The sequence below is a fragment of the Artibeus jamaicensis genome, unplaced genomic scaffold, assembly GCF_021234435.1.
Source record: "Artibeus jamaicensis isolate MK-2021 breed Jamaican fruit bat unplaced genomic scaffold, CSHL_Jam_final contig_1998, whole genome shotgun sequence".
NCBI classification, from domain to species: Eukaryota; Metazoa; Chordata; class Mammalia; order Chiroptera; family Phyllostomidae; genus Artibeus; species Artibeus jamaicensis.
This window is the reverse complement of record NW_026521407.1, coordinates 4626084-4638968: the sequence shown is the minus strand read 5'-3', so window position 1 is coordinate 4638968 and position 12885 is coordinate 4626084.

The following is a 12885-nucleotide window of genomic DNA, read 5'->3' as shown; positions in this document are numbered from 1 at the left end:
ACTCAGACTTACAAAGTGGAAGTGACTTGCCCAAGGACACTAAATTTGGGATCTGGGATTCTAAGCCAGGTGTGTAGGACTCCAAAGTGCACTGAAGCCTTGTAGCCTCCTTCACACATGACTTTTACCATCAAAGTAACACGTTTGTCAGATTGGGGAAGGGGTCTTACAACAACTTTACTACTCTGTGACTTCAAATTTTTTATCTAAAATAAGTTTGTGGAATCAAAAATAAATTTAAAATACTTTTTAAACATTCTCAACCTGTAACTTTTTAAAGGTTTTTGATCCTACTTTCTAATATCAAAAACTGAAGAGCACCATGCAAGGTGCCTTGGCTATGAGTTTGGACACTGTTTTCCCAACTGGTAAGAATTTTACAAATGCCAGTGACACTTCCACTTTAAAGGCTCTGCCCCAGGAACGCTGTGCTCGGTGTTAGAATCCTGTCCAGTTCTATCTCTTCTCTCTGTTCACTTCTCTTTCACACCAGAAGCTGTCCAGTCTTCCTTCCAGGTGTCTGAACACAAGACAAAGTATTTAGCAAATTTTAGCTACAAGGGAAAATGGGGCCAATAATTTAATTTTGTTTTTCAGAGTTTACTGGATGGCTTCAAATTGGCATTGATTGACCTCCAGGAGAAATTCACCAACAGAATGCCTTGACATTTGAGACAAAGGCAGCCTTTCTTACTATCTCAAGAGCAATTAAAAAAAAAAAAAAAAAAAAAACCACCTTTCAAAACTGAGGTATAGGTATGGGGCCCCATTTGAGCTCTGACATTACCTGTCCTTGATATATCACCTTCCAAAGAGAGGCACTGGGTAAGCCTGGTGAGAATCCTGGTCTACTGATGAAGAGACAAGGTATTCTCCAAATGGCAGCCCCATATATCTGGCCAATGATACCTAGCCAGGTCTTAAGGGTGAGAGACAACATGCAAGCATAGCAAGCTTTCCAAAATGAAGCCAGATACATCATTCCTCTTCAATTCTACAATGATGCTCTATCACCCATTGGACTCTTTTTGAACTCTTTAGCAAAGAACAAAAAACTCTTTATACCTGACCTCTGCTGAACATTCCAGCCTCATTTCCAGGCCTTGTCCAACTCACAGACAGACCCTACTCTCTGGTCTCTCCACACTGCTCACAGTTTTCAAAAGCACCACATCTTCAGGGATCAACACAAGCTGTTTCTTCCTCCTGGAAAGCAAACTCATCATCTCAACCTCCACTCTGCTGACTGAGCTAAGCCTTGCATAGCTTCAAAGGCCCTGGTCATATGTGACCCCATCCATGAGTCCTCCATCTCTTCATCCATTTGCCTACCGTTTCCGTAACAGTCATGTCATATGTGCATCTTCACACAACACATATCCCAGATCAGAGAAAGTAAAGAGAAGGCATTGCTTCTCTCTGCAGCTTCCCTTAGTCATCCCTGACCCAACAACCACAGCTGAGCTTCTCCTGCTCTATGATTTACATACATCTGCTGAGGCCAGCCTCAGAATGTCTGATGAGAGAGACTACATTAAGAAGGGTTCAAATCCTGTACCTTATTTGTTATTTCATCTTGCAACAATTACTTAACTGTTCTAATCTTCAGTTGTTGTCTTATGTAGAGTAGGACAACATTTCCTATATAGAAATTTTGTAGAAATCGAGACAACTTACATAAAGTACCTACCATTATCTGGCACATTGTAAGTGATCAGTAAATGGTATTGCATCTTTCATACATAACAACTTAAATAACAATTTCAATTAAAAAAAATCTGTATACATCATGTTTCCAACCTATTCTCCTTAAGGCGTGCAGCTGAAAGAGGTGAAGACATTCACTCGGAAGGTGGGACTGAGTCTGGACAGCCCCTAGATGAGCAATCACTAACTGCCTCTAACTAACTGCAGTTCAAAGTGACACAACCATAAGAGAGCCCAGAGACCTCATCCAACCCCACCACCCAACACCATACTTTTCAAAGAGGAACATAGATGCAGTGGCACTGCTAAGAAAGCTTACAGGGTCTGGAAGCTCAAAGGGCAAGGGTAGGAAGTCATTAAGAGAAGTTTCAAATTGGTTTTGAAAGCGGGTGTGTGTTAATAATACCAAATAAACTAAGGATTCATACTTTTCCCTGAAACAGCAGCAGAGACTGCCTGAAGCTGATAACCCAGAGCCAAGGGAGCAGCCCCTGGAAATGAAGGATACATGTTACCCACCTTCAATCATAAAAAAGGAGCAATGTTCACCCAACAAGGGCAGATCGTAGTAAAACAGCCTTCAAAGAAAGAGTGTGAGTGATAAAAATCTACCTTACTTATAAACAGAAACTAGAAATTAAAGTGTCTTTTTTGTGGAAAAAAAATAAAGGTTTTTGCAGAAAAGCATGGGTGAATGCAATGAAAGTCCATTTATTATAAGTTACTGCAAACAGTTCCCCAGAGTGCCGATGTTATTTCTAAGCGTACCTATGTTTCTATCGAAGGCTGGAATTGTACCCCTTAGATCATGTTCCTGATGAAACACTCATTTATTCAGCAAGTATTTGTTGAGCACCTATTAAGTATCAAGCATGGTTTGTCTAGACACTAGGAATATACATGCAAGCAAATAAAATTAAATAAGTTTCTGCTGAAGAAAGGAAATAGAGAGCAAACAGTTAATCGAATAAGTAAGAGAGCCCTGACCGGTGCGGCTCAGTCAATGGAGCATCATCCTGCAAAATGAAAGGCTGTCGGCTCAATTCTGGGACAGTGCACATGCCTGGGTTGTGGGCTCAGTCTCCAGTAGGGGTGTGTGCAGGAAGTAACCGATCAATATCTTCCTCTCTTTTTCTCTTTAACCCTCCCTTCCACCCTCTCTAAAAATAAAGAAATAAAGTATTTTTTAAAAATAAATAAGGTAATTTTTAGGGAGCAACAAGTGCTACATGGAAAATAAAACAAGGTGATGAGGAGGAGATCAAGAAAGACTTCTCTGTAGAGTGCACCTTTGCACTAAATTACAAAGGATTGAGCAAGTGAAAATCCGAGGACAGGGTTCTAGACAGGAGGAACCACAAGCGTAAAGGTTCTAAGGAATGAGCCAGGGTGTCGTTCATAGAACAGAAAGAAACCAAGTGCAGCTGGAGGAGTAAGAGCCAAGGAAGATGCAAGGAGAAGAGGTCAGAAAAGCAGAAAGAGGACAGAGGGTGTTGGGTCCAGGAGGCCAGAAAAAGTGGTTTGAATTTTCTACAAGCAAATGGGAAGTCATTTGAGGGTGAAAGTATGGATGTGAAATGATCTTACATTTTCAATATTAGGTTTTAAAATCTTTGGTTGAATAGCAATCAATCTCTAAGATTGGTATTCTTAGAACAAGAGCCGATGCCACTTAGCAGCAGAACTCACCCAAGAATGAGGCTAAAATAGCAATTTAGAGAGTATGTACACATAACCCAGATAAACACCAGGGCCCACATGACCTGGTGTCAATACGATTCACTCATTCATTCATTCATTTGTTCCTCCAAGAAATATTTATTGGAAACTTTGTTTTAAATACTGGGCATACAGCAGTCAAGTTTTAAGAACTGTATTTCCTGATAGATCTCACACGTTAGGAGAAAGACAACTGATAAACAAATATTTAAAGTTAGCTGAGAATTACTTTGAAGCAATATAAAGTGAAGTAAGGGATTAACAAATAACTGGAAATTGTATTTTGGATTTCCCCCCTTTTCAGAGTGAAAGCCTCCCCAAGAAACTGAGATTTGAGCCTAGAGCTAAACGAAGTCATGCAGCTATCCAGAGGAAGAACATTCCAAGCCAGGAAATAGCAACTCGGCAGTTCTGCGGCTGGAGCATGCTCACTGTGTCCAACAAGCAAAAAGGGGCCAGCGAGGCTGAAACACAGTGCAGTCAGGAAAGGTAGCAGGAGAGGTGGTCAGGGAGCAGCTCCGTACATTGAAAAGACCATTCTTCTTACCACTGCTCTGCAAGGTCAACTTTTTTGCAAATCGAGTGTTCACAAATGGCATGAGTTCATTTGAGGACCCTCTCTTCTCTTCCACTGGTCTATTTTTCTGAACTTTTGTTAATACCACCGTATTAGTAAAGATAAATAGAAATCCAGTAATTAGGATAGGGAAAATTTAACATGAAGATTTATTGAGTCAGGCAAAGACAAATACCATGCGGTTCCACTTATATGTGAAATCTAAAGAACAAAATTAATGAACAAACAAAATAGAAACAGACTCATAGATAAAGAGAACAGACTGATGGGTGCTGGAGGGAGCGGGAACAGATTGTGTGGCTAAGTGAAAAAGGTAAAGGGATTGAGAAGCGCATATTAGTAGTTACAAAATAGTCATGGGATATTAAGTACACGTAGGGAGTATAGTCGATGATATTGTAATAACTATGTGTGGTATCAGATGGGTACTGGAAATATAGGGGGGACCACTTTGCAAAGTATACAGTTGTCAAACCACTATGTGATACACCTGAAACTAATACAGAATAATATTGAATGTAAACTGAAATGAAAAATAAAATTTACAAATATTAAAAAGAATGATTAACTAGTAAAAGGTAACTAACTCCTAAAAGAGTTCAAAGAGAACTTTAAAGGAGCTGGAAATAGAAAGTGGAAAAAGTAGCAACCTCCCCAAGGCGGAGGCAGTTCCCAAACTCAGAACAAACTTGGAAGGCGGGTCTCTCCCACCAAGGCTGAGATCGAGACCTCGAGGTATCCCAGAACTTGTGAATTGGCTCATGAAATTGTAGGGTTTCCTGAGAGCCCACTTGAGATTTGTGGTCAGGAAATTCAAATAAGACAGTCAGTACAGTTACAATTTTTCTTAAGCTACATTCAGCTCCTTGACTGTAGTGTAGATACAATGTAGGAGGAGAGACGAACCTGGGGTGGCATTTTTCTGGTTGCGTAGGACAAAGGTAAATGGGAATAAGGAAGTTGAGGATTTGTTCCAGGGATTAAAATGATACACCATGACATTTAACTTGGGTAAGAGAGAAAGCGAGGATAATGGGCAATGAAAAGTGCTGAGATCAATGGATTGAAGGTCCTAGGAGAGTCAAAGATTATTAGAGTCAGGTGCTCAGGGGAGTGAGCTGCAGCTACGTAAGACGGCAGCTGAGAAGCACAGTGCCCGATGCTGAGCTACTGACATGAGGAGCACAGCACTGTTCTGTAGGGCTTTCTGCAGTGATGGGAATGTTCCAGATCTGTGTGGTCCAATATGATAGCCACAAGCCACAGGTGGCTATTGGACTCTTAGGTGGCTAGTGCCACTAAGGTGGCACTAGAGTCCACTAAGGGAATAAACTTTTTACTTTATTTAATTAAATTCACCACCTGTGGTAGGAGCTACCATGTTGGACAGTGCAAGTCACATGTAGGGCCATGGAGAGTGCAGCTGAGTGCAGCGAAGGAAAGAAGCCATCGAAACAAGAGGTGGTCAAAGAACTGGGAGGCCAGAAGGTTAGAGGCATCATTCATGTAGATCTTAAAAATACCAAGCAGGATGACAGGACTAGGGATGGAAGGAAAGATGCAAAATCGCATTCTTGGTTTTTACTGAACGAGTTTGCCTGTAAGGACTGTAGACGGCTGCAACGAAGAAGGGCAGTGAGCCATACATACAGTCTGAAGGATCTGGCTTCTTTAGGGGTCAGCAAGGAACAATGATCTAGAAGTGGTACAGGAGCAGGAAGAACACACAGCCCGCTGCCAGTGGTAGGAGGGAAGTGAGGCAAAGAAGTAGCCAGTGCATGAGAGGCTATGGGGAAACCAGTGACCTCCAGGGAGAGTCAGCTTTCTTTCAGTTGGACCAATAGGAGGAAGGCATGTTCCAAAGAGAGTCAGAGGACACTAAGAATTCAGCTAACAGCAGACCCACAAGTTTCTAAGGGCCAAGTGGAAGGGTCTGAGAAGTCTGTAGGGGGGATTCTATGGGGTCAGACTTGGGAATGTACAGACCCATGTAGGAATGAGAGCCCAGGTGACAAGATCAACTGAGAGGCATGAAAGTCTGTGGTAACTGAAGTAAACACAAATAAGGGCATGATGCCTTGTGCCTTGTGGTCACTTAGAACAGTGGCTTTCAATCATTTCTGACAAACTAACAATAAGAAATATATCATGTAAGAAATATTAGAATACCATATAAGAAATTCTACACTCATACAATGAAACAAAGGTTTTAATAAATCTGCCCTTACTGTCTGCCACACACTCTATTTACTTCCTTGTCTATTCTTTTTTCATTCAAAACACAATGTGTTAGTCACAAGTCACTAAATTGATTTCATGACCCTACAAGTTGAGAAACACTGGCTTATGAGGAGGTGGGTAATCGGGTCTGGATCAGTCCTTCTTGTTGGAAATGGTCTCCTGGGAGATTTGGAAGGATGAGGCAGGGAGCTCGTTTATGAGGATGTAATGGGGTAAGAGAGACCATGGTCCCAAAAGGTGCACAGAGATCTCTGAGGTTAAAGTCAGAAGAGGAAACATCATACCATAATATGATATTCTCTTCAAAAAACCCAGATCAGCAACCAACAGGAATTCTCATCTCTTGCATACACCTCTTGGGGGGAAAAAAAAACTAAATCTATTTGTAAATAACAACACTACCTCTCCACACTTTTTAAAATCTACTTCCTTCCAATCATCTTGATTTCCAATTCTTTCACAAGCTGCAGCTTCCCTGCAACCTTCCTCCTCACCAACCTCTCACTCATAAAAACTCACCTTCAGTGGTTCTCAATTCTAGAGTCCCCAAGCCAGTTTTATAAAAATGCAACACCACACAGAGCAGTTAAATCAGGAGCCAAGGCACTGGTATTTTCAAAAATCTCTGAAGAAGCTTTCTCAACAAGCAGTTGGGGTGGGAATCCATCCCTGCCTGCTCAGCACCACCTGTGCTCTTCCCTGTCCTCCCTTCTCCTCTCCTTCTGCCATTGTTATTTTTTCTTCTCTCAAGTAAATGTTGTGTAGGAGCTGTTTGGGAGTAGGCTCGTGGAGAAAAGAGGGGAAAGAGTCAGACAACACAGGTTGAGGTGGAAAAGACTCTACAAATACTAACGGATACATAAATTTTTGCCTGTTACATATACAATTGAAGAAGGAAGAAACAGAATTTGGGTGTATTAGTAGGCAAAAATGTTCTCAGGTGACCACCATCTTGGTTCAGTATACAGCATGGGAGGAATAATGCATCTACATTTATGTTTTCTGTGCGCTTATTTGTACCTTCTTGTCCTTGGATAGAAATCTACCCCTTTGGCCATAGGGCTGCCTGGAATCAAGTAGCAAGAAGGACTAGACCACACAGAAGAGCCATCCAGGAGTCTCCAAAGGCACACACATTAAAAGCAAGAGGACCTTTAGCCATGTGAAGCTCTCTCCAGTTAAGTTTCATTAGTACTAGCAGATCATGCATTTGTATTTTTGAGGCCTGGGGAACTCTGCCATATTTAGAAGAGCTAACTATGTATATAAATTGATCAGTAGTTGGATGGTTCCCAAAGCAGCTTGGCAACAAACCAACAGCCTTATGGAACAAAGACTTTTCACACACACGCACATAAAAAAGCATTAGTCTCATCAGAAATCAACATTTTTCTCTAGCATTTTCTACCCTTGGGAGACAAGTGAAGAAAACTGAATGGGAAGGGCAGAAAATCTGAAATTAAGCACTCACAGGGTTGAGTAACACCCCTATGCAAAGGAAGACAAATGTTCAGAACAGTGAGGAAAGCCATCCTAAAACGTGCTCTTCTACCTAAAGCTCCAATATAAACATCTGGTGATGGACACAGAGGAAGGGAAAGGAGAGGAAATGTCAAAGCAACCTTTCTTTAAACTTCCCCAAAGCAATAATATTTCAAGTTGAAATTACTACTGCTACTTGGAGACTGGTGCATTTTTTGCTTATTTCTGGTGGATGCCCCCCTTCTTGAATTGAGGAGAAAAAAATGTATTTTCATCTCAATTAAGATGAACTCTTCCCCATGACTTTTACTGTGAGGTGCAAAGGGCAAAAGAACAGCATGGTGCAGCGACTAACTTACTCTAAGTTTTACAAGGAGGTGCCAAGATTTGCAAATTCCTGCAAAATACCAAGCCCTGCTCAGGTTCTTCCTTCATCCATAGCCATTCACTTTATGTAATATATCTTCTAGTTTGGTGGCAGGTTTAACCTCACGGTGAAGTGGAACAGTTCCAGTATGTAACCCGGACCTGTAACTAAGTCCACAGGTCCCTCAGTTCTAGCCTCATGGGTCTGTGGGACAGGAAGGGACTGCGTTTGGATCAAAATCAGAAGGTAAACTTGGCAGTGGCTTGAGGCAGGGTCTTCAACATTTATATTGGTGCCATTTTTTGTTTCCTTGGCTTGGCAAAAAGAGGCTGTGGAGGGATAAACTCAGCAAAACTAAGAACTACACATAGATATTGCCACATTCCCCCTCACAACCCTGGGGCTGGCAGCTTGATAGGGCTCAACAGGCATGGCTTGTCTTTGTTCCATGTGGTGTCAGCTGGGCTTCTCCTCTGTCTGTGGTCAACTGGAAGGTTGGCCAGTGTCTGGCTGGTCCAGATGGCTTCGCTCGCACATCTGGCAGTTGCCTGGGGCTGTCAGCCAGTGTTACATGACTCTCCTTTGCTTGGCCTCTCTCCTTCCAGTAATTAGACCTGGCCTTTCGCATAATGGCAGATGCATGGCATGGCATAAGGATGACAGTGGCAGCTGCAAGGCTCCTTATGTCCAGGCCTCAGGAGTCTCAAAATATCACTTCTGCAGCCTTCTATTACTGAGAATAAGTCACAGGCCAGCACAGATTCAGAGAAGATGGAAAAATACTCCATCTCTGGATGAGAGGGACAACAAAGTCACATTGCAAAGGGAAGAGATAAGGAGGTGTGAATCTTTCGGGGCATTTATTCTAATAAACCACTACAGTCCTCCCTCTGGTCCCAATGATTCATACCAAGTACATTAAATAGACTCCCTCCCAAGATTCCTGCAGCCTTATGTAGTCACAGCATCCAGCTCAAAGTCCATGATTTCATGATCTGCATCAGGTTCCAATGTGGTCAAGGCTGTTTGAAGTGCAGCTCCTCTTGATCCAGAGATAATTCTACGGGTTGGCAATTTGGGCAAGGCTCAGCTGGGATGACTCCCCTCTGCCCACTGTGGTGTTAGCTGAATTCACTCATGTTTTTGTGGTCAAGTGATAGGTCAGCTGGAGGCCAGATGGTCCCAAATACCCACTCACATGTCTGGCAGTTGGGTGCAACTGCTGACTGCAATGCCTACATTATCACAGTAACACACTTACACAGACTTGTCTGAGGCCAGGTTCCCCAGAAACAGAGCAGAGTCAAGAATTCAAGTGCAAGTAATTTATTTGAAATGTGGTCCCAAGAAATACTAGTTAGGAACATGGATAAATGAGACAGAGAAAGGACAAAAGCCAGTAAAGTATGCATTACCAAACAGGCTCCCACGGGGAATATCTAAAGCTTAATCCAGTTGAGGGTCCCTGAGAGGCAATGGATAGCCCACCTCAGAGTTATCCCCCTTGAGAAGTAAGGGAGCAGGGGTATTTATCCTATGGTTCCCATCTTTCATTAGTCTACAGATACTCTCACAGCCGTTAAACCCCCAGCTCTCCTGTGGACAGTGTTAAGAGCTTGCAGTAGGCTGCATCAGAATGTGCTAGAACAATGAGTGCCAGTGGGTGAGGCATGAACAGCCTTGGTTCCAAAACCTCTATACCAGCAGACCTTGACTCAGAAATGTGTTGTATTTCAAAGGTTTATGTTCACGGTAGGTTTTTTTGGAACTTAGATTGTATCATTTTCTTTAAACAATGCTTTAATTAAAAATAAATTCTAAAAGAATACAGCGTGGGGCAAAAGAAGGTTTACTGTTGTTTGTATGGAAAATAATACAATAATTAATAAATAATAATACAGGAATAAACTGTGTTTCACATATTTATAACTGTAAACGTACTTTTGTCCCACACTGGATATAAATATGTTAAATATATTTAGGAGATATTCTTAACTTTAAGTCCACCAGTAGACTCCCAACTATTCATAAGCCCCCCTGAAGCTTTAGGTAAAATGTTGGGTATACGGGTTTCTGCAAAGAACTTCTACAGCTTACATAACATGCCCAAAGTATCAGTGATCTCAAATAGGTTAAGAATACTGCGTCAGAGCAGAAGACTAAGAGCCCTAGGTTGAATTCTCAACTTGAACACTTGCTAAGCAGATTTCTTAACTTCCTTGTGTCTTATGTCCTCATCTTCCAAAAGGGGGAAGCAATAGTACCCACAACGTAGGATGGTTGGGAGAATTAAGCTAAGGAATATAGCACAGCCAGGCCCAGAATAATATAAATGCAGCTGATAGTAACGTGGGTTCCTAGGAACTCCCGAGGCAATCAAAATTCCCACCTCCGATTAAGGAATGTTGTGGAAATTCCTGTGGGTTTCTTACACATCATTACTCCAATATCTCAAGCCATTCCCTCCCCAACAGCAAACTGAGAAGACCTTTCCAAATGTTGCCTCCTCTCAAGCATTTGCTTTTCTCAATTTTCCAACTTCCTAAGATTTTTAAGTGAGAAATCTTAAATCAGCAGGACATTTAAGAGTCAGTTGCCTTGCTCATAAACTTCACCACTGAGCTTGACTTCACATTGTTTCTTTGATGTAGAACCTCTCTGCTCAGATTTATTAAACAATTGCCAGACGACGGGTGCAGCAGTAAGTAGTGTGTGTATTGCATCGTGGCTCTTTTAAATGGACCCAGCCTGATCTTGCCAACATGTACTTTGACTTTGTAAAAATAAAATCCAGTTTAAGATTCCCCACTCAAGAATTAGTCCAAGCAATATCTTGCTTGCTAAATCCAACCTGCTCCTCCCTTTTCATCTCCAGTCATTTTCTGATCCCCATTTCATTTAGAATCTTCGACCCAAGATTGGTCACCTTTCTTTGACTACCCCCTTAACACCTGATGGATCTCTGCATTTTATTGGAGTACAACTTTGGTTCTCTGTTACCCAATGCCATGTAGGGACAAAATAATGGGCCTACTTCCTGCCCACTTCCACATTGGGAGAAAGGTATTATACATGGTCAACTGTGTCAAGGGTTAGAGTCTAACACAGATCTTTTGGCATAATCAGGTCATGATTATGGCTCCTCGCCATCTGGTGTCCATCCATGGGATAAGGCAGAGCTGCCCATAAGGTAAGCTCGGTATCATTGTTCTAGGCATCAGGCAAACAGGAGGCTTGTTATTATCAGTGATAAGTGGACATGAAATCTGTACATGAAGGGGGAAAAATCATGAAAGCACACCAGGGAACAAAGCCAGGGTTGGACACAGGGCTCTGCAAGGTGAAGGTTTTAAGTAGAAGAGAAACTTGATGGTAGAAAAGACAGGTACCAGGAATGCCGTAAGTTGAGAAAGGTACATCTGCAGTGACTTACGTCTTATTCTTGGACATCTGAAAACAGTTTCTAGGTTCAGGTTAAGCTTTAAAGAACATCAGGCCAATGCTGTTCTTGCAGGGAATCAAACATCTCCACTAACAGACAGACCCTCTGCACTCACCTTTTCCTAAAGCAACTCTGTCAGTCAGGATAATACAAGTGACATGAACTCAACACTAGCAGAAGTTTAATTTCTCCCCTGATGTTTAACCATGGAGATGTTAGCCAAGTTTCCTCTCATTTTTCCAAGGACCTTCTAGTCGAATTCTCATCAAAAGATAGCAAACATAACCCTGCTGTCAGGGTAGTCAGCTTCATGAAACTCGGTCATCTCTAGTGGAGGAAACACTGAAGGGCGGGGTTGCATAATTCTAGGCTTTTCGTTTTGGTTTGGTCTTATCTCACTTCTTTACTCAAGTGAGAAACAATCTTCAGAGGTTGGTTGGGTTTCAGAAATTAAGTATAACATTTAAGTATAAAATTGAAACAACTGAAGTAGAATAACAATAAAAAATTGTCATTATAAAGAAAATAAATAAATATAAAATCTCCTCCTTTAGTTCAAATGGAAACCAAAATGTGAGACAACACCTTCTACCTGCCCATCATCACAAAGAGAGTGCAAGTCTGAAGTCACATAATGTACTAAAGTCTGTGTGCAGAATTGATTAAGAATGTGTGCCTAAGAGGAAAAAATAGAATTCTGTGGACTAGAAATCAGACAACCCCTTGACTGGAGAGTCAAAACCCACATCTTCCACCAGGAGCAGGTGGACACTGGGGGCCTCCAGATGTCTGTGATACTTTGAGAGGGTCACAGCATCGCTTAAATAGTATTCCAGGAATACTATTCCTGGAATACTATTCCTGAAAATTCAGGGAATTTTCTATCAAACACAGAAACAGTATTGTACCTTCAAACATGTCATAAATGACAAAGAAAAGCTGCAAGATGTTCCAAATGGGGACTAAAGAGACAGGACAACTAAATACTTGATGGCTGGGGTGGGGGGGTGGGCAGTAGTGGCGGGTAAATGCAGACAACTGTACTTGAATGACAATAAACTAAAATAATAAAATAAATTTAAAAATGAAATACTTGATCCTACTTTCCTTTCTGTACTGGAGAGGGGAAAAGGAAATGCTATAAAGAACATTATCAAGTCAATGGACAAACATGGAATATGCATGGTAGATTAGATAGAATGCTGTGTTGATGTTAAACTACTGAAGCTGACATGTAAGAGAAGATAAGCATTGAAGTATTTAAGGGTAAAGGGGCATGATGTATGCAAACTGGCATCAGACAGTTCAGAAAGAAATTGTGTGAGTGGTGTGTGTGGTGGGGGAAGAGGA